Raw genomic sequence first — 21,130 nt, forward strand, 5'->3', positions numbered from 1 at the left:
ACCCGGCGCCGGGCAAACGCGGCCCCCGAGCCCGGGCACACTCCCTCCGTGTGAAGGGGAGAGCAGCAGCCCCGGGCCCACGGCTGCCCCCCCACGGGGTACTGCCCTGCCCTGCGGCAGCGCACCTCCTCGGCACCCCATTTTCAGAGCTGCTCCCTCCCAGCTGCACGCTTCTGCGCGGAGCACAGCTACCGCTTTATGTCCCCCCGCCTTTTTTTTTTTTTTTAATTTTTGCTAAAACAAAAAATCAAACTATTGCAAAGATATTTTTTTTCTTTTCCTTTAAAAGGGGGCATTTTAGCAGAGAAAGCGCTTCTTTAGGTACATCTGGTCACGATTTTCCGGCGCTGTGTTCCCATGAGCCTGTAGTTAAAAACAAATCAAAGACGGGGAACTCAGAGAAAGGAGTTTTCTTATTTCGCCGCTGCCCGGGCGGTTGTCTGGTCGTTAAACTGAATTTTTAACCCTTGGGGATTTCTTGCCACGTCGGGGCTATTAGCGCGGTATTCAAGGACTGTTAGCGCGGGGGTTGTTCCTGTTAACGGTGAAGCTTATTTAAAACTACGTGTGGCTTTACAAATCTTTAAACTACTAGCCTACTTCTCCCAAGAGAGAAAAGTGCTCTTTAGAGGAGTAACTACTGGTAGTCCCTGCTGCAGGTCCCATCGATGCTGCCCGATGGTGATAGGATAAGCGTAAATCCTGTAGAGCCTTAATTCCACAGTTCTGGGGATTTTTTTTTTCTTTCAAGAAGAGCAAGTGTCTGAATTGTACCGACCAGCAGGAAAATTTCTAGAAGGTTATGAAGTAGGATTTACCACCGCTGTCGACAGTACAACTGAACTTAATTTGGAAAGTGAGCTAACAGCAAACAGAAGCGACAGCTGTCCATCCCAGCTGGGTCCCTCTTTTCGCTTAGCCCTTATCCACCGCCTGAACTGGGATGGGGGGCTGTTGTTTCCCTGATTTTACATTTCGTCCTATCTGAATACCCGAGCGGTGCTTCTCCGAGGGCTTTGGGGAGCCCGGCAGCGCCGGCTGCCTCCCCCAGCTCGGCGCATCTCGCAGCGGCACGGAAAAAATTACTGGTTTACCCATATACAGGCAGCAGCCGCTGGTCCCCCGGAGGCTTAGGGCTTCCTGGGGGCGAGCCTGGTTCCCCCCGGGACTGTCCGGGCTGTCACTGCCCGTGGCTGTCGGCGGGTGTCCCTTCGTCCCTAGGAAGGGGGGACGCAGGTGGGCCCGAATCCCTGCTAGTCGCTTCCCGATGAGCTCTCACAGCCCTGGTCGAGGGGTGGCTGCTTTTCGGTGACGGGGAGAAGGGGGTGGGGGTGACGACAGGTTCATCCTTGGAAAATAGCGGGGGAGGCTGGGTTAGCCAGGTGTGCCACGCGGGAGCGTTGTTGTGCGCCGGGGTCCTGCAAGGAGCAGGGCCGGGCAGCCCCTCCCCTTCCCCCGCAGCCTGCGAGAGAACCCGCCCCTTTGCCGCATCCCTCCCTCCGAGCCGGCCCGCTTGAGGATGAACGGAGTAGATGGGGCAGAAAGCGGGGTTGGAAGGGAGCACATTTGCTCATTAAAAAGGTTTCAAAGGTGACAGAAGTCTGTCAACCCGCTGTTCTGCTGGGGGGGTGGGGGGTGGACTCCCCCACCCCCGGGTTCATCCAGGGATCCCCGCAGGCGGTCCCGGCTGGGGCAGGGATGGCCCGGGGGAGGGGGGCATTCAGGGCCGGCCCCGGGCTCCGGCAGCCCGGGCGCTGCGGGGAGAGGCGCCGCGGCCCCGGGCGCTGCGGGCCGGCGGGAGGCCCGGCTCCCTCGGCCGGTGCCCCGCCGCTGCAAGGGGCGGGAGCGCTGCAGGGCGCTGCGGCACTTGGGAGAGGGCTGAGGGACGCAGCCAGGGCAAAAGCGGAGTTGGGTGGAATTGATGTCTTGCAGGCAGGTCGGCGCAGGCTGCCCGGCCGCCGAGGCAGCGCCCCCGGCCGCCCCGCGCTGCCGGAACCGGGTGCGGGGAGCGGCGCCTGCGGGAGGAACCGCCGGGGAACCGGGGGAGGGCGCGGACACAGCCGCGGCCCTGCCTGACCACGGATCAATGAGCACCCGTCAGCCGAGGCTTCCAGGGAACGGTGTGAGTCCTCCTGCTTCTCCATTTGCAACCAAACAGCAGAGCAAACACGAGTAAAAGGTTGCAAGAAGCCAGAGTGACGGTACTTCGTACAAAACCAAAAAATCAAACCTTTGATCAGTTCATTTCAAGGAAGCATGCCGAGAACAGCAATGCTGCTCTCCCTTCCGAAAAAAACCCACACCCCACCAACAAAATCACCCGAAACAAAAGAAAACAAGCCCCTAGTCAGCCCTAGATTTCAAAGGTGCTCAGGGAAAAGCGGGCTTGCACAGAGACATGTTCGTGGCATGTCACTGCTGCACATGGTTTCACACACATACACGGGTGTGAGAAGAAGCCGGCGAAGTCCCGCTCGGGCCCGCGGGGGAGCTTCAGTCACCGCCCGCGGAGCCGCGCCCGTCCCGAGTGTGCGGCCGCGGCTGCGCGCCCGGGAGACGGTCACAGCAGCTCTGCTGGTGCTTCAAATGTCACCAGAAACCTATTGACCACCTGCTTATTTCTCCTTCCTAAGAGAAAGGAACTATTTAATTTCATAGTTGTATTTATGTTCTTTTCCTTCCTTCCCGTCTTCCTTCCTGCCTTTCATCCTCTATCTCTCATTCTTTCGTTCTTTCCAGTCGTTGGCTCTGGCTTGAAGGACATCTGATGTGATTACACTCACAGGGCGTTGGAGAGCAGAGGTAAATTAAGCCAAAGCGACAGAAAAGATGAAAGAGGCTTGCTCGATTCGGGTGCCCGAGGACAGCTGCCCTCCTCTCTCCTCCCCAGGGTCACCCAAGCTCCCCGCCGCCTCCCCCGGGACCCTTCTCCCGGTCCTGCCCCGGAGCTGCTTCTTCCGACCACACCGAAAAGGATTTTTTTTTTTTTTCCTTCTTTTTACCTATCGCCCCTCGGGGCGTGCGGAGAAACCCGCCCTGCCCGCCCCCGACTCACCGGTGCCAAGCGGGGAAGCCCTGGGGAGGTGATCGGATGCAGCGAGGAAGGGAGGGACGCGACCTGCTGGGGCTCCGCGGGGGGCCCAGCCCTGCAAAGGGGGTGCCTGCCCCCCGACGGGCCAGGCGAGGGCTGGCCGCGGCCGGCGCGGTGCCTCCGGGCGCCGCCGCCCCAGGGCAGGGAGAGGCGGCCCGCGGCTCTGCCGTGGCTCCCGCCGCAAAAAAGGGGGAAAAAGGAAGGGGAGTACGGTCTCGGTCCTTACGCTCCGCCTGCAATTCAGACATCGCATAAATACAGTTTAAACCTTATATTTTTGTCAGCGCCGAAAAGAAAGACAATCATAACGAAACCCCACAACCAACCAAAAAAAAAAATCGGAGATCTGCCCCGATTCATAATTCCTTCTTTCGGAGCAAGGAGCGAATGTCGGTGCTTTTCTGTCCAACAGGACCTTTTAAATGTTAAAAATGTTCGGGACCATGTTAAACTTGTCTCGAAATGCAGCGACAGAAGAAGGCAACCAAATCCCACTGTAAATTTTGGTGGGTCCCAGTTTATCTTTCCGGGAATCAAAGGAAAACACAAAATGCCGGGACCGACAGAAGAGCTGCAATCCCGAGCAGCGAGAACCCCAGGCATAAATAATTTTCAGGCGATGAAAAGTAATCTAAACGGACGTGCAGCTGAATTTTAAAGTTGTTGGGTACCCAACCACCTGCTTCGGGGTCGGCAAATTTAGAAATAACCCGTGCTCTGTTCGTTTCTCTAAAATAACATATAAAGCGCGACATGAGTTTTCTTTACGATCGTAACGAAATGAAGCTATCGAAACGGGAGAACAGTGTCAGCCAAAGACGCCGGGGTGCGAGAGATCTCGTATCAGCCAAGGCGAAATTCATCGAAACCGCCGCGTAGTAAAATACTGCCGAGACTTAAAGGAATTACAAAATACAAAACAAAACGCGGCAAAGCACGCAGTTACGTCCCTCTTAACGATTATGTGTTTCAGGTGAGGAGACGAGAAACTGCGTTTGGAGGGATCAATTCCGTGTTGAACAAGCTCTGGCACAGAGTTGTGGAGGACAGAGAAATTTGCTACGTGTCATGAATGTGTTTTAAACTGAAGTGGGATTTTTAGGAGGTAAATACGCATTATTTATTCTATTGCAGTCGGAGAGATCTAAAGCAAATACAAAGCAGTCTTAATTATTTAAACGGGAAAACAAATTAGTCGGGTGCGGCGTTGCTCGTGTATTGATTTACTTCTCTGATGGCTCGTTTCTCCAGAGAGTTATCAACAGGAAAAAAAAAAATCAGGTGATTTTTTCCCGGTGAAAGAAGGTCTTTGGCAAAAGACAGAGTTCTGCTCCCGGGCCCTCACCCCTCCCAACGCGGGGCTTTTCTGGCTAGAAGCCCGCGCGTGATTTGCAGCACAACCGCAACTCGCCCCGGTGACTACTCCCGCCCTGCCCGAGTCCGCTTGGTTTGTAAATAAGTTTCAGGGCCCCTTTTCACAGAACCCAGCTGAGCAGGTAATTTGTTGTTAGTGCTTGTTTAAATGTTGTGAAGCATGCACTCAGAAATAGGAAAACTGTACACAAAAGAAGCAAACATGGGAACACAACTGGAAATTACTGAGTTATAAAAATGTCAAAGAAGTGCAATTTGCAAAGAGGCATCGGTAATTGTCTCCTACATTAACGGAAATTATTTGCCAAGCCCAACACTTGTTCTCCCCAGGATGGACGGGCGCTTCGCCATCGGCCTCAATGGGACTGGATCAGGACCTCTGCATGAGGTGCTCAGGCCCCGGGGCCGGATCCTGCCTTGCAGAATTGCGGGTCCTGGAGTGTGTTTTCAGGGGTAATCCGATGGATTTACAGTAGGCTGCCTGGATGGGAAGGAGACGTGCTCTTCTGAGCCTCAGACTTGAGGGCATCTCCCAAGGATTCAAGGAAAGCAGTCGCAGCTGCGTTAATAGGAGCGCTGAATGGAAAGCACAGATTGTTGGCACGGCCTCTAGCAGGCCTGGGAGTGACACTCCGCAGCTCTGCTCACACCAGCCTGTGGTGATGTGCTGTGGTCAGGCTGGGACCCTGGGATGTTCCCCCCCTAGCCTGGAAGAGCTATACTTCCCCCAACCCAGGGAGGCTTGAAAAAGTCCATCTGCTGCTATTTAGCTCTATGATCTCCCCCAAATCACGTTTCATAAATGAACTCCCATTGTAAAGCCAGACTGGCTTCCCAGTCTGCAAAGAGCCAGTTTCCCTGCTAGAACATGGGGAAGAAATTTTTCACCTCAGGCTCAGCCAGGGCAGAAATGAAGCTTGCACAGATGGGCCATTGCTCTGCTGGGTTATGTTTTGTTGTTCATCTTATTCTGCCTTATTTAGGACACTGTAAACTTTGGAACTGATGTGTGAAGGGACAAGCCCCACATTCAGAGCTCCAGACTCTGCCTGCCTGAACCTGCTCCCCTATCTTCTGCTTTTTTTTTTTCCCCCCCAAAACTTTTCCTGTGTCCACGGAGTCTAAAAAGTAAACAGAACCCCCAAGAGCTAGAGGCTGACATGTTTGTATGACTGCAGGTGCCAAGGCTGTAACCTGTTGTATTTATGTGTTAAGCCAGCCCACGGTCAGATCTGGTTTCTAACCGTTCATTTTTACATCTGCAGGGCTCTGCCCAAGCCCTTGCTTGTATTTTGAGAGGGAATGTTTTGCACAGACTGACTCAGTGAAGGCTATCTGGTGTTAGGGCTGCCAGAAAGGTTTTATCTCAGATTTACTTACTATCCAGGGAAGCATAAAGCCAACATCCACCATACAACATTGCACTGCAAAAAATATATCTTAAGAGTTTCAAAGCATTATTATTGCTTAAAAGCAGAACTGCTTGTGTAACATGTTGCTGGAGAGAGCTGCAGTGAAGCCCCCACTGACTGCAGTGCAGCCAGGATTTCACTGAAGTCTTGCTTGTGATTTCGTTGCTGAAGATACACCAGCCACTCATAACTAATCAACAGCAGGAAATAAGACAGCTCTGAGTATATTATTTTCCTAAAAGAATGGGAATTTACCTTCTTAAAAAAAAAACCCCAAAACCTAAAAGAAACGTCCACATTTCAGACATGAAGTTCTCTTTAATGACTGGATTAGTATCTGGTATGTTAACCAACTTAAAAAAATCATTATATGGTCAAATTGTACTGATTTTAGGTAGAAATTCCTTTCTTCCTTCTATTATCTACCTCCCAGTGGATAATTTTTTAACTTAAAAGCAAAAGGAATATTTGTACTTACACTACTGAGGATTTTTTTGTTAAGCTGATTTCTTGTATCCCATGAACAGTATTAGGCAACAAAATAATATGGATTTTCCTCACTGAGACCTATAAGATAGGATTAAAGGTCTGCTCAGGGCCTGATCCTGTCCTCCTGTGTTTTTCTAACTGGTGTGCCTGGTACTGAGGAGCCAAGAGGCCAACGAGCCTCTGCCGAGCAGATTCCAGCTCAGAGTCTCTGAGCAAACAGCCTCTTTGCAGGCCTCCCCACAGCGAGCATCACTCAGCTGCCTCATCCAAGCAGGGTGCCAGAACCCAAACCCCGCCTGGAAACACAAATATTAATAGCCATGCTTAGAAGATATGTGACATTACTTTGCTTTGATATGTGCTGTTCTTCTGCTCAGGGATTCACTGAAGTCTGGATTTTGACATCCTTGTTCCCGTACGCTGCCCTTTGCCTTCCCAGCATATAAACAGGCTTGTTATTGAGCTCATATGGAGAAAATCCAGAACCAGGTTGGCAATTTTAAAGTTTGGCCTTTGATATTTGGCACACAGGTAAAGACAACCTTACTCAGGATCACAAGTGTGTTAGGCCAGGATTAGATGTTAGTGGGACTAGCTGAGGCAAAAGGAAAGTTGACCTCAGCTGCTGTACTGTTGCTTTAAGAAGAAGAAACTCCAGGCGGAATGGGTATGAAGACTAGGTTTACCTGACGTTTCCCACTTTTAGACAACCCAGTGACCTGATGCTTACAACTTTGGCCTGAATTTTACTTGACACAAAGAGAAAGGATATTTTTGGCAGGGAAAACAGAATATGTTGGATATCTTTATAAACAGTGGGGGTTACTGCAAATGACCAAAATTATTACTGCAATGAAGTAACTACATGTCCTGTGCAGACCCTGCCGTTGTGATGTAGCTCCCAGAAATATTTCAGAAATTGCAACAATAACAATAATTGTAACTGTTAGAATGATTTACAGTGACAAAAAAATCACTACAGTGACAAAAATATCACCCTGTGTTTGCACTTAAGCTGGCAGAAGCCAGGCAGCTATCACTCATTGGAAAACATTCAACAGGTAAAAAAAATTATCCTCAAAACTCTTTTGAGGAATAAAAGAATTCTTTTTGCACCACAGTGTAAATTCAGGTCAAAGCTTTGTAAGGAGGCAAAGGAAGTTAAGGGATTTAGACCCCTTTTAGATTCAATGGCTGTCCTAACTCCTTTAGATAACTTTGAAAGTTGTGCTGTAAACCTTGCAGCAATGCCTCAATCAACTAAATACATCAATCAGCAATGAGCCCTAATTTGAGAAAGTATTTCCTGTTACATATCAACTTGCTACTGATTTATGAAGCCAGGATTTAATCCTTCCCAGCGTACCTCTAGTTTGAGTTTCAGGTAAGTTACTGTGGGGTACGTCTAATGCACTGATAGTGAAAGTTATGGACTTTTAACAGTTCTGTTTCTATGAAAATACCAACAAATACAATTAAAAAAATGTCTAGGTGAATTTAAACCTTCTTTTAAAAGAAAATTTCATTACTTCTCACTGAGTTTTGTAAGTGGAGGGAAAAATATGTGGAATAACTCTCTGAGTATGTGTGACTAGGAAGAAACCAGCTGTCCTCTGTGGATAATTTGCTCAACAGGATTTTATTTATATAGAGTTATTTAAATTTGCAATTGTAATTTGCACTCACTGATTGGCATAACCTATCAATCCGCTTATTTTAGCCTTTTCCTAGCTTTTTCTTGCATATACTTTCAGAAGGCTAGTAGTTTCTTTTTTGATCAGATTTGTTAAGGTTTGTTTTTTGATCTACCAGTGTGTTGTGCAGTCACAGTGACTGAATCCAGCTGACAGAAGGAATTTTGATAGCGTTGAGAGGTTTTTAGGAGTTTTGGTACTACTGCTGTAATCTTATAATTATAGATGTAATAATGATGTAATTATAGCTCATTAGAAGCATCTAGTTATAAGTCAGAACATGTCATGTCTCCTACCTTGTCTCCTGATCAGGAATAAATACGCACACAATGCTGCCCATCAGTTTGAACCTGATCATCCGCTGCAGCAATACAGCTGTATCTGCAAGGTGCCTGTATTAGGCTGCCCTGGGCCTCTATAGCAATCTGTGACTTCCCTTTGTAGAAGGTTGGCATGAGATGATTCTTAGGTACCAGAAACAATCTGGGACGCTCTATATGGTTTGTCTCATAATCAGCTGACACTTTTTGTTTTTAAATAAATAATACATATGTCAAACATGACTCCCTGACATAATATTTTCAGAGGCACTTCTGCTTTCTTGCTAAACACATACTTAATTTTAATGTCTAAAGATTTGCCTTCCCGCTGTTAATTTGTGGCTCTAAAAACTCCAGCTGAGACTGTAACTAGTTCCTCCTGATTTAGTACCATCCTTGCTAGCTAAGTCTCAGATTTAAAAAGTGCAATCCAGAGCTGTAAGGTGGGTGACTTGACTCCCTAGACAACATCCTCATCTCACCCAGTCCTAGGGTGTCTCTAAGAAGACACCGTAATCCCCTGCGTGTAAACTACTTCTAGTACTTCCAAAGTACTTCTTTTTGAGATATACTTGTCCTAAGCTCAGCAAGTATGTGACGTGCAGGGACCAGGAGGTTAGTTCTTTTTCAAATTCAAGAGTTCTTTTTCTCTAATCTGTTCTCATATGGGACTCATTGTGCGTATGCAGCAGTCTGTCTTGAACTTTCATGTATCTTGTTTAATAAATCTTTCTGAGGTGAGGTAGTTGCATAAAGTATTGAAGGAGTATGTATGCATGATGGGTTTATTAAAGCAGCATCATTCTATGTATTGGTCCCTCTTCCTTCCCTAATGTTTCCTATCACCCTATTTTTCTTTTTGACCACAGCTGAAATGATTCTTTCAAAGATTTATGCAAAGTGACTCATCACTTCTTTGCAGATGGTGATAGGTGGGTGAGAGTCCAGCACTGTGTACATACACATGCCTTTATTTATGAATAAGTGTATACATATATAGAGTTTCATTATTGGCTATGTGCATGGCTTTTTATTCTTCAGTATCAAATTTGCCATCTTGTGTCCATTTTGTATCAAAAGGTACTTCTGAAATGTTTCATAGATGGTTTTAATTCTGGCCACTCCAGACAATTTCATATCATTAAAAAAACCTGCTACCTCACTACTCACCTTCTTTCCAGACCATTCACAAATATGTTGAACATCTGGATGCCTGTGGGACTTCATCAACAATTACCTTCTACCATTTATCACTACTTTTTGTTACAAATCTTTTGAGCAGTTATTAATCCACAGGAGGATCCTCCCTCTTATCCCATTAAATCCTGTCTACTTTAAATGGTTCTGATAACTGAGCTCATCAAAAGCTTTTTAGAAATCTAAGAACATTACATCAAGTATGTGACCTTTATCCACAGGCATATTTTCTGCTTTGAAGAACTTTATTACACTTAGGAGACATAGCTTCTCTCTACAAAAGCCATTTCAACTCTATTTCTACCAATGCTTGAGACAGAAGTCAGACATACTAATCTCTGGTTCGCCAGGCATGCAACAGATCCTTTAAAAACTGGGTTTTAAAGTCAAGGGGTGACATGAACCCTTCTCTCTTCCTCTGGTCAGGAGGCTGATTTTAATAACTGATTTAGGAGTTTCAAATCTACATTTCTTTGGGACTCTGGGGAATGCTGGCTGCCCTAGAGATTTGTTACCATTTATTGTATTGATCTGTTCTGTAATTTCCGCTGGTGCAGGGAAGAGCCTACAGACTATGGTTAGGAATCCATATGCAAGGGAAGAAATATGGTTTGAATTTCCTCAAGCAGTTGAAGGAATGGGATGTGGATCTCCCTCTTCTAGCATGGGAGCCTTAATCCCTACGTACACACACTATCAGTGTATCTGTGTGTATGCTACATTTTGCATTCTGCTGTGTCTTACTAGATCAACATCTTTTTGAGGTGGATATGCTGAGGAACGGCCGGTTTACAGTTTTGATTGAGTTTAAACATAAGCTAAAAAGCCTAGTTCTGTGAAGGCTGAGATAAATCTGAGCACAGACACAGAAGCTCAGTTGTTTAAGGACTTGGATGTTAGAAGTAAGGTGTCTGTAGAGTTTAGCAGCTGCGCACTTGAGCTGTACTTGTCTTATCCACATATCTGCCATTTTATTTCTATACCTACAGTCAGCAAGGAGAAGTGGACTTATTAAATGCAAAGGCAATATTTTTTTCATAGAAAAATCATTATTGTAAGGATGTGTTTTGATAAAGCACATGGAAGTGGAGTAATTAAATTTTCATCATTAATGCACTACTCAAATACATCTCACACCTGGAATTTTACTGTTACAAAGAAACACATCAATCATTTCTAGATGAGTTCTTGCCAGACTCCTGTTGAAATCTGGCCCTTGGACTCACAGTGCTTCACTACCGTATGTAAGTAAAATCATCAGAATGTCCTGGCTTTCAAATGCTTTAGGTGATGGAGAAGCATGCAGCTGTGGATTATGTAGGGGAAACATATTGTCATTGAGAGGCTGGGTAAGCAGCAACATCCAAGACGCTTTCAGTAAACTAATAAAAGGTGAAGAAATATAACAGGTGTCTTTTTTTGTCTCTTTTTTTTTGAGCACTGGAGTTGCAAAGCAGTATCACTGTCTATCCTGCAGCATTATACATACCAAAATCAAATCCCATGCATCTGTTGTTAAGTGGACTTTTGCAATAATTCCTACCTATGTGTAACCAGATATTGAAAGGAAAGCCATTAGTTTTTGTTTGTTGGTTATTTGATTTCTTAAGGCGCAATTTTCAAGGTTATATCCAGAAAATTCCCCTCTCAGGATACAGGTTGTTTAAGCAAATAGAAATCACAGCATCACCTGCGATTTTATTTATAAGGGGCACTATAGACCAGTGTGTACAAACCAGCCAGACGGTGGATCCCGCCGGGACCTCCATGGGGTGACATGCCTGCCTGCTGCACAGTTCCCGTTTGGCTCCCTACTTGTGACAGCCCAATGCAGATGGACAACTTCTACATTTTGCAAGTGTGCCAATGACTGCAGACCACTGAAGGTGACATTGTCAAATGTATTATTTCACTCTTGATCTTAATGTACACGTAAGAGTGTCTCTTTACATGTATGCTTTAAAGAGCTTAATCTAAGAGGCAGCTTGTAACCGCAGCTTTCGTGGCCATTTGCTACTATTCTTTTGTAGTTTTACTAACCATGATATGCATTATGATCTAATAACATTGTATTATTTTATTATTGTAATATAGAAACAGGACATATTTGCAGTCATGGATATTCATATTAATTAAAAGATTGTGACCAAGGTTTTCAAAAGCATCCAGCATCGTTTACCATCACCTGAATTCTATCTCAGTTTCCTCAGGAATTAAGCTATTGTTTCTCTCAGAATAACCTTTACAGACTTTTAGCTCTGCCCTCCAAGCCTGACATTTTCTCATGAAGTACTGAAGAGGGGGAGATGAATTCATGTCATCCAACCCATGAGGTCCACAACAGACCACTCTGGGCACATTTTTTCCAGAGCATTATGACTTAACACAGGGAAAGGTGACATGAGGGGACAAGGTGGGGATGCTGACAGAGGGAAGAGAAGTTCTATGCCTAGTAGCAGGACTTCTATTGTCATCACAATGAATCCTCCTTGGAGGAAATACAAACCCTATAACTGTAGATGTCCATGTTTCTGTCCTGTCTAATCCCAAAACTTAAAGGGAGGGAACCTGGCTGGTACTTTACACCTGTGGTGAAGTCTTAACTCAATGGTTGCTAAAAACATGGAGAGTCTCAAAGTCTCAACACTTCACAGCTTCCTTTCTGAAGAGAATGTGTCACGTGCTGGATGGAATTACCTTGCACTGAACTAATCGATTATGTACAGAACTAAGATAGATCTGAAACATGAACAAAAGTGAGTGAGGGCCAGAAGAGCTGAGGAGAAGAATGGAAAAAGCAATGTGATATTTTTGCCAAGGAAAATCAGTACTACATGCCATTTTTCTTGAAAAGATTGGTCTCAGACTAAGACTGCGGCATAATAAAGTGCAGTGGGGAGTCACTGTGCTGTGGAGAGAGGAAGGAAAATGCCCCTGTGGCTGCAGAACTCCCTGAACTGGTGCTGTATTCCCGACTGTGGTATAAAATGTGTGCAGACAGGTAACTGTGCAGAAAACCCTGTAGGTATTTGGGAAAATGATGTACTGATGGCTCTCCTTAGACCAGTAGGGCTTTCATTCCATGCAGCATAAAATCATAGAAAACTGGGTGTAAAGGGAGATATTTGTCCACCTCCTGTCCTAAACCATAGTCAGGGTTTGTCTAATGTTTTGTCATGAATAATATTATGGGGAACAAAAGTACTCAGGTGCTACTCATAAAGACACATCTGCTTTGCATACGTGGATTAATTTTAATTTGGCACATTATAAAATACAAATCATGGTAGAATACTTATGCACTGTGGAAATGCCACCTCAAATTTTACAGTAATCAGTGGAAATCTGTTTTCTAACAATGTGCAAAGACCTGAAGCTAAGGCTCATGCACCGGTGTTAGCAACAGTCAGTTTGTGTGTTATGCATGAAGGTAGAAGATATTTTTCTGTGTGATTCTAGAAAGGTAGAGCCAGCTCAGCACTGTGAAGTTTAACACAGCATAACTGGGAAGTAAGTAAAAAAAAAAGAAAGAAAAGAAAAGACAAAAAAGACAGAAATACATGGAGACATAAACAAATATTAAGACTGCTAACTGAACAGTCTGACTTTTAAGAGGTGGGCCACCAGTAAAGACCCACTAAAGTTAGGGATGCCCCTCTGTGCTCAGCAGTTTTTCAGACCAGGGCAGAAATTATTGATTTAGCCTAAAGAATGTTAAGGGTACAAGGTATTAAGGTCCTAAGGTCTGTTTGTCTGCATGTTCCTCTGAAAATCTTGCCCTAAAACTCTTAACTTTGGGTATATATATATATATTTTTTTTTAAATCTTGACCTTACTGCATTCCAGGGACTCTTAGCAATGGATTAAGGGCATATTTAGCTGTGACCAATCTGTTATAGCTGAACTCCTGAGTTGTCTGCAGACTCCAGACTAGTGTGAATTGATGCTTGCCAGGGCAAATGTCTTTCTCTGTAACTTGTTTTACGCAGTGCCATACTAGGTTTGTTTCTGACTTATACTTCAAGAACGAGAATACTTTTTTGTGAACACCTTCCCACTTTCCTAAAAAGGTTTTTGAATTTTTATTGACTGAAATTACAGGAAGAAAAAAGGTGGGTTTGTTTTCCTCTTTTATTTATTTTTTTAAACTGTTCTTGCAATGATGATTTTCTTCTTCAACTCATTTTAACTGATTTGTGTGTTAAAACACAAATTCTGGTCTAGTTTGCTTCCACCAGTCTCCTAAGCAGAAGCACAGTACAATTTTGATGAACTATGAAGCTCCTATAAAATTTGTAGAGGACTTATGGATTTATGGTCATATAATTAATCATTTGAAGAGAGAAATTACATGCTAGGATAGCTTCCTAACCTCAAGATGTCCCTCTCTGTAGGTGAGTGCACGCAACCGCAACATAGATCCATGTACATTGTGAGCTTGGGAGGAAACCGGTGGGTCACCTTATGTGTGGCTGCTCTAATGCAGGTACATTATTTCCCAGGAAACAGAAACAGGATTTCTGGGCAGTCAAAGTGTATTTCTGAGGAAAGGAAGACCCTTGAATATCCTTGATTTCCACTTATACACATTTAAGACCATTCAGAAGAAGCAATTTTCCTTATAAAACCTTATAAACCTTATAAAACCAGGCGTCCCCAAATCTTTGTAAACCTGCTGACCAGCCTTACTTTCAGCAAAGCTTAGGAGGGAGGCAGCCCTGGGATCTTGTGGAATTCTTGTGAATTCTTGTGGAATTGCACTGAAACACATTGTACTCTGTGCCTTAATACGGGTGAAATCGGAAAAAGGTTAACATTTACCAAAACTCAAATGCAGTTGGTTGTCTAGCCCTTACAGGGATGAAAATGTATATTTTCCTACTGTCCTATAAGTAAGTGTTGTTAATGTGACTCCAAATAACTGCTACCACTCTAAAAAGATAAATCTAAACTCCCTTTTCATCAGTGGATGATTTGCCCTCACTTTAAAGGATTCTGGACTTAACAGATAATGGGCTTATTTATTTACTTATTTCTGTGTATCAAACAATGGTTATCAGATAAATGAAAACCTCAGGGGAATCAATCTGAAAATGTTCAATGTGCTTGCCATTAGTTAATAGCAGAAGAAATAACAAATCCATTAAAAAAAGTCTCCCTCTTTACTTTCATGCCTATATTTGCATTTTTCTTAATGAAAAATTACCGTTTAATTATGAAAATATTAAAAATGTGTTTTACAAGACTCTCACACGTTTTCAATACTTCATCGTGGTTTCTGCCTAATCTCTCAGGTGCAAGTCTTGATAATGAAAAATACCAGAGATGCTTGTATTCCCAGCTTCAGATGGTCTCCAACAGCTCAGGGGATTTATAGGGTAACTTACGCGGGGAAAGCCCGCATCCCCGGAGCACCGCGGCAGCCCTGAACCGTTCCCCTTCACTATAACACCAATGACATCTAGCGGCTAACCAGATCCTTCACAAAGTTATAAAATAAACTAAAAAAAAAAAAAAAAAAAGAGGGGGGAAATATTCTTTCTGTTTCCGTAAAATATTTGTAGGCACTCCTTCCCAAATGACGAAAAGCTTTCACTGCAGTTTCCCAGCCTGACCTGGTCACAATGGCTCTCCCAAAACTCCATGAGGCATTTCACCCCATGTCCTTTATCTTTATGCTGGTAAAGTCAAAGAAACTCATAACCTGTGAAGATGAATCACTGTGCAGAGAGTTTAAGATAGTGCAGTTCCTTCATTCACGATTGAGTGGTACAATCTCCTGATGATCAAAACCTATCTTGCTGAAGGATAACTTGATCCCTACAAAAACAAGAGAAGAATGAATTGGGGACTTTGAGCTCCCAGCTAAACCCAAACACTTCTCACTGAGAAGCTTTCCAAACCTACAAAAGCTAGAAGGAGAAAGGGGAGGGGGAATGGATCATCTCATTGCATGAGAGTTGTCTGCTTCACTTAGAATTACTCGATTGACATTGCCAAGCACCTCCTCTGCTTCTGACAGTCCTGGGCAGTGGCTTAAGTGCGATACTGTGATAAGCAGAGCTAGAAGGGCCATATCAAGTCCATTGGCTTGCACTAAAGCCCTGCTTTTCTCTTTTACTGTGAAAAAACGTTAGAGGATGAGCCCATATAATTTACCTTTGCTATTCCATCTGAATATCTTTTTACTTCCTTTTTAAGGTACACTGTGGAAATAATTTCCTTGACCCTCCTTGTGGATGTTCTTGCTATTAATACAGTGCCCAGGAGGCCCAGCCACAGACTAGAACATGTGAGGTACTCTGCCAGCAATGAAAAGCTGACCGCAGGGTCCAAATAAGAGTTTGGTCTCTGGAGCCCATCTTCCCAAGGGCTCCTCTTGCTTATTACACTGCATCTCCTGCCATCGAAGATCCATCAATGGTATTGTGCTTGGACGTAATGCCCTTTATTCGGCATCCCCCTCAATGGATCATCTCTCTTGCCCTTTCCTTGCTACAGTCACAGTATGTAAGACAAAAGTCATAGACAGACAAATAAAAGTATGATGGAGCAAAATAAAGTAATGGGGCAATTCCATGAAGATATCAACTACACTTACTTACTCAAAGTTTTCTGCTAGATTAAGTTCTCTTGTGAAATATTTCTTTAGCTGAAATTAACAACTGAGAGTGCATAATTTTCATCTAAATTTGATGCCAAAATAATTTGAATATATTTCATATAATTTCTAAATGTTGCAGCACTAACAGGAAAACTGTGATGATGATATTCCCATTTTATCTGGAACGACCTTTTTTTAGATAATGTTGACTTTAAGTTTTCAGTTGGGATGAAAGAAACATTTCAAAACATCATATTTCTCCATGAAGCAGGAAACCTTCATTTCAGCTGGACTCCGCTGAAACTAATGGTGAATGTAACATATAATTTGGATTGCTCCGTTACTTTTTTGTAAGTAGGAGCCCCAAGTAGCCTTAAGAGCGAGCTGATAACACTAGCTGAGACTCAAAACAATTTTCTTCTAGAGCATTTGCAAAAGCAGCATGGAAAATGGAAGCATGATCTTAATATACAGATCTAACAGAGCTCTTGGAAGTCATTGAAAAGCTGCTGTTTGATTTCGAACCCTGAAAGACAAATAAGATCGTTTTGTGTGCCCAGTGTAGCAATGATTACTAACTTAATTGATGACTGAAGGAGAACAACAGTTCTCAAGCTTTACTGGTTCACGTAAATAGTTGTAAAGTAGAACAGCGGACCATTAAAGTAATCCATCATTATAAGCTCACGTACAACAACTTGCAAACTGCTGAAATGGAATCGGTCTCAGCCTTCCCAGCACGACTTAAATGGTCAGAGCAAGTTCCTCTCATTATGTGACCCTAGATAAAGAGTAAAAGGGAGTTTTAGACTGGAAAGTACTGCTGCTTCGAAACAAGCAACACGAGCATCTCTCTATAGCAGTCAAGTGTGCAGCGGTAGAGCTGTCTCTGGGGTTCGCTGGCCACGAGCAAGTTATGCCCCAGGTCCTTTGCAAGGCTGCGCTTAGTTAGATTTATACCCTTGTATTTCTCCTGAGCCTGCCTCTTCAAAAGGCATTTATTAGCAGCAGCTTAACCCAGTTCTCTAATGAAAGTGTGAGGACAATAGTTTTTTAATTTGTCAGCAAGTGCATAGGTAGAAATGGAATTATTTTCAGTCAAGAGATAAAAGAGGAGGAAAAAAAGATCAGACAAGATAAGCCATGGGCAAAAGAGAAATTAGAGTTGAAGTAATACAGTCCACTTCTGCACAGACTGTACCTCACTGCTGCATTTAAAGAGGAGTCTTGCAGAGCAAGCTAGAGAGGATTCACACGCCGGTGAGTGGTGCTGCCATCTCTGTTATTAAAAGTGAAACACATTACACTTGGAAGCAACTTCTGGATGATGACTACTCATTTATTGAGAAGGAGAATTTGGGGTTATAAACTGACTTCAGTTTTGCATAAGGTCACCTTAAATAATAGAGATTACTCCTAAATACTTGTGATTTTGGCCCATTACTTGTCCTGACAGCCACATACATTGAGAACAGGTTATTCCCTTTTTCTTCAGTAGGCTTTTCTGTATTTGACTCTGTGTGTGTGTGTGTGTCAGTCCTCCTCTCAGCTTTCTTTCCTTCAGGCTACCAAACCTCAGCTCCTCCAGCCTTTCTGAGTCTGTTTTTATTCTTCTGAGTGAATTCTTACTGTTTTCACCTAGACTGTTTTCAAATAGGTCACATTCAGCACATAAACACAAAAAGAGTACCTGAGCAGAAGAATACTCCCTATATTTCAGGCTAGGTTGTTTATGCACCTTGACATGTTGTTAATGCAGCAGGATGTTGTTAACTCCGATTTGCCCTGTGTGGCACCATCATCCCACACGTTCTTTTCCAGTCAGTGTTACCCACCTGCCCCCGTCTCTCTCTGCATTGCTGAGATCACACTGAGTTCTAACCCTGTCCTCCAATTTTCTAAAGAAGAACTGCAGATTTGGTGCTGTCAGCAATACATGGACTGATTGAACAGAACAGGAGACACGATGTACCTCTTATGTTTTGACACTAAACTGCTGAGCGCTACTTGGACATTTTTAGTGATAAATTTCATATCCACCCATGGAAGTGCTATCAAGACAAAAGTTTCCTTTGCTTGTTTAGAAGAATGTCATACAACCCTTCCACTGATGTTCAGCACAGTCAAGAGATACCACATCTACTGCTTTCTTATCCATAAGACCTCCTGTTCTACCAGTAAAGCAAACCAAATTGAATTACTAAGCAATTTTTTGGAAACAGTTTGCTAATACACAATGTATTAAGACTCCAATGGTGGGAGGTAAGGAACATTTAGGAAGTTGTATCTAAAGCCTTTAGTGCAGCAATCAACTCCTGTAATCATGTAAAAACAACAGCAGATACACTAAGTGTATTGCACAGTGACAGTTCCACATCACATCTCCTTACACTTGTTATCCTGGACGACAAGGAGATAGACATTTATTTCTACCTGTATTTCTAGCCTCAGCCCATCTCCAGAGTTTAGCTAGTGCACTTCCTGGCTGCTTGCACTATACTTACAATTTACTAAGTACTTATCCTTAATAAGAAATCATTTTCAAGATGGGCTCCTGAGCCCAAACTGAATCAGCTCAATTAATTTATTGATGGGAACTATAAGGACCTTAATCAATCAGGCAGACAGTTGCTAATTAGAAAGGCAAAAGGAGCTGGGAGTCTTTTGCAGTAGCTGCAGCAACTTGACGGGGCAAGTTTAGTCAGGTTTTAACACCTTGCTTGCTTCTGTAAATGAACCATCAGAAAATGGTTTGTGTTAACAGAACCTTGCAACAATGTTATTGTTAAAAGTATGTGCAACTGTGACCTGCTTTTTTTTATTATTTATTTATTCTTATTACCATTATCATGCTGTTCCAGCAATAGTAATAATAATATATTTTCTTGGGCACATTTTCTTGTCTTTCCTTCCTGTCTTGCTTGTATAGCACGTGAAAAGCCATTTACCACACAACATTAAAGACTCTGGCTAAACAGACAAACATTAGCTGTTGCAGCTTCCTTTGAAGTCAACGTTTTAGTATAAGAACACGCTTCTGTGGCCAGGGCTGTAAAGGAGTAAAGCTGTGTTCGTTATGGCTGCCTTTTTGGACTGCCTGATCTCTCTGCACTTCTGTGCATTGGGAAGAGCCCCCTTCTGTTCATTTGTAGCCTAAGTTCAAAGTAATGATTTTAAACCACACACAGCCAAAAAGCCTTATCTGAGGAGGAAGCAGCCACCGATGCCAACTCACTACCAGCTAAAACATGTGCCTGTTTCCTAATTTGGTAAGTAGGTCTCCAAGGCCAAAGCCCACAGGAAGGTCATGCTACTCAAACAGTGCAAACAAACATCCACAGGTCAAAGAAAGCTGTGGAGCCGGTGGAGTATCTATCAAGCAAGTTCTGGTTTCTTCTAGATCCTTCTTATGGTTTTCTGCTTTTTTTTATTTTTTGCACACAAGAAGAAACACGAGGCACAAGAAGCTGTCAGAAAAAAATCCAACCCTTCTCATGGTTTTTACTTATGCTTAAAATCTTCATGACTAACTGAAGTGCTGGGGACTGGTTTTACATGGAAATGGTGAACTGAGATTTTGGTCAAGGGCTATCATACAACACAACTGAAATTTTATCATCACAACATGCAACTAAGAACAGAAGTAGCAAGAGGTGGTTAAGAAGGTGAAGGAAAGTGGTAAGAGGTGAGTTTCCATATATTCAACTAGTTACACAGATGGTGCTTTCAGAATGGCAGATAGCTTGCAATACGTTTAGTTTAGCATGACAAAGAAGTTATTGCCTCATGCAAAATAAAAAACCCCACAGAATCTGACAGCTGGAGTTCCTAGTCCCTGTACTGCCATAAGTGTCCTCACGAAGGGCCAGAGACTGAAAGCAGGACTCTGCTTTTAAACTGAGAAGGTAACACAAAAAAGATAGCTCTTCAGAGGGAGAGTAATTAATAAGATCCTGTGAAGGACAAATACAAGGGTTTAATGCAGAATAATGACAAAGGAGTCTCTGGTTAGATATCCGATTGTTACGCTCCAGTAGCTGTATCGTATGCGGTACCATCCAGACCAGCTCAGGGCAGTGACACCCACACGCGGGGCTGTTCTGAGAAGCAGCGACTGTACACTGGAGGCATTGCTTTCTGCAGCTGAGCAAAGAGCCCTTGGTGTCCAGCACGGTCTCATCCAGATATCCATACAAGGCCCTTTCATGGGATTGCACACGGATGCTTGTGGAGTGCAGAGAACGAAGAGCTGAAGGAGCTGTGCCCAGAAGTCTTTTGTGTGGTGCATTCAGTGGAAACCTTCTGGGTTATTGTTACTTTAAGCAACACTGATTGATGTTGGACACAGGCACATGAACTTAGCATCAGAGAAACCACAATTTTCAGAGTTTCTTCTTACCACAGGAAAGTATGGCCTTAATAAGCAGCCAGAACATTTGGTTTAAAACTGGATTTAGATTTCTCAATTTTCTTTACTTTGGTTTCCTCTTGTATTTGGAAATCAATTTGTAAAATGTTAAACTCCAGCCATTTCTAGTCTTCTCTCTGCAGAATTACAGTCTTGTGAGTGGGAAGGATTTAAATGACACCTATTTAAAGACTTCAGTGAAAAAAGCAATTAAGTAGGTGACAAGACCTTTTTTTTTTTTAAAAAAAAAAGGAATCAAATGAATTCCTTCTGTGCAATTGAAAAAGTAAGTTTGATCTACCCAGACAGGAGTGGCTATATTGATTTCATAAATTCTGGAGTCCAAAATATTATTTAAGGATTATACATACCATCCAGTGAGGAAATTGAACAGTAAGCCAGAGAACTCAGTATTTTTCAAGTTTACCAAAATTGTTCTAAAGATGATTCTGTGTTTCTCCCTTAAAGAGAAAACAGAATATAGGACCCTGTTGGTACCAAAAGTGCAAACTTTGCTGCTACCTATTCTACTTAAGCTTG

General features: G+C 43.5%; 1 protein-coding gene across 3 annotated transcripts in view; it reads right to left on the minus strand.

Annotated features, from left to right (window-relative positions):
- LOC142056695 (homeobox protein HMX1-like) overlaps window positions 1-21,130 on the minus strand; it is an 83,825-nt gene that overhangs the window by 51,448 nt on the left and 11,247 nt on the right. Inside the window, exon 3 of one of the 3 annotated variants that reach the window (XR_012660413.1) lies at window positions 11,018-15,398. The exons of the other annotated variants lie outside the window; for them this stretch is intronic. The gene's annotated coding sequence lies outside the window, so the exon portion shown is untranslated. Of the gene's footprint in view, window positions 1-11,017; window positions 15,399-21,130 lie in introns of those variants that run through there. 3 annotated transcript variants of the gene reach the window in all.

The sequence above is a fragment of the Phalacrocorax aristotelis genome, chromosome 4 (genome assembly GCF_949628215.1).
Source record: "Phalacrocorax aristotelis chromosome 4, bGulAri2.1, whole genome shotgun sequence".
Taxonomy (NCBI): domain Eukaryota; kingdom Metazoa; phylum Chordata; class Aves; order Suliformes; family Phalacrocoracidae; genus Phalacrocorax; species Phalacrocorax aristotelis.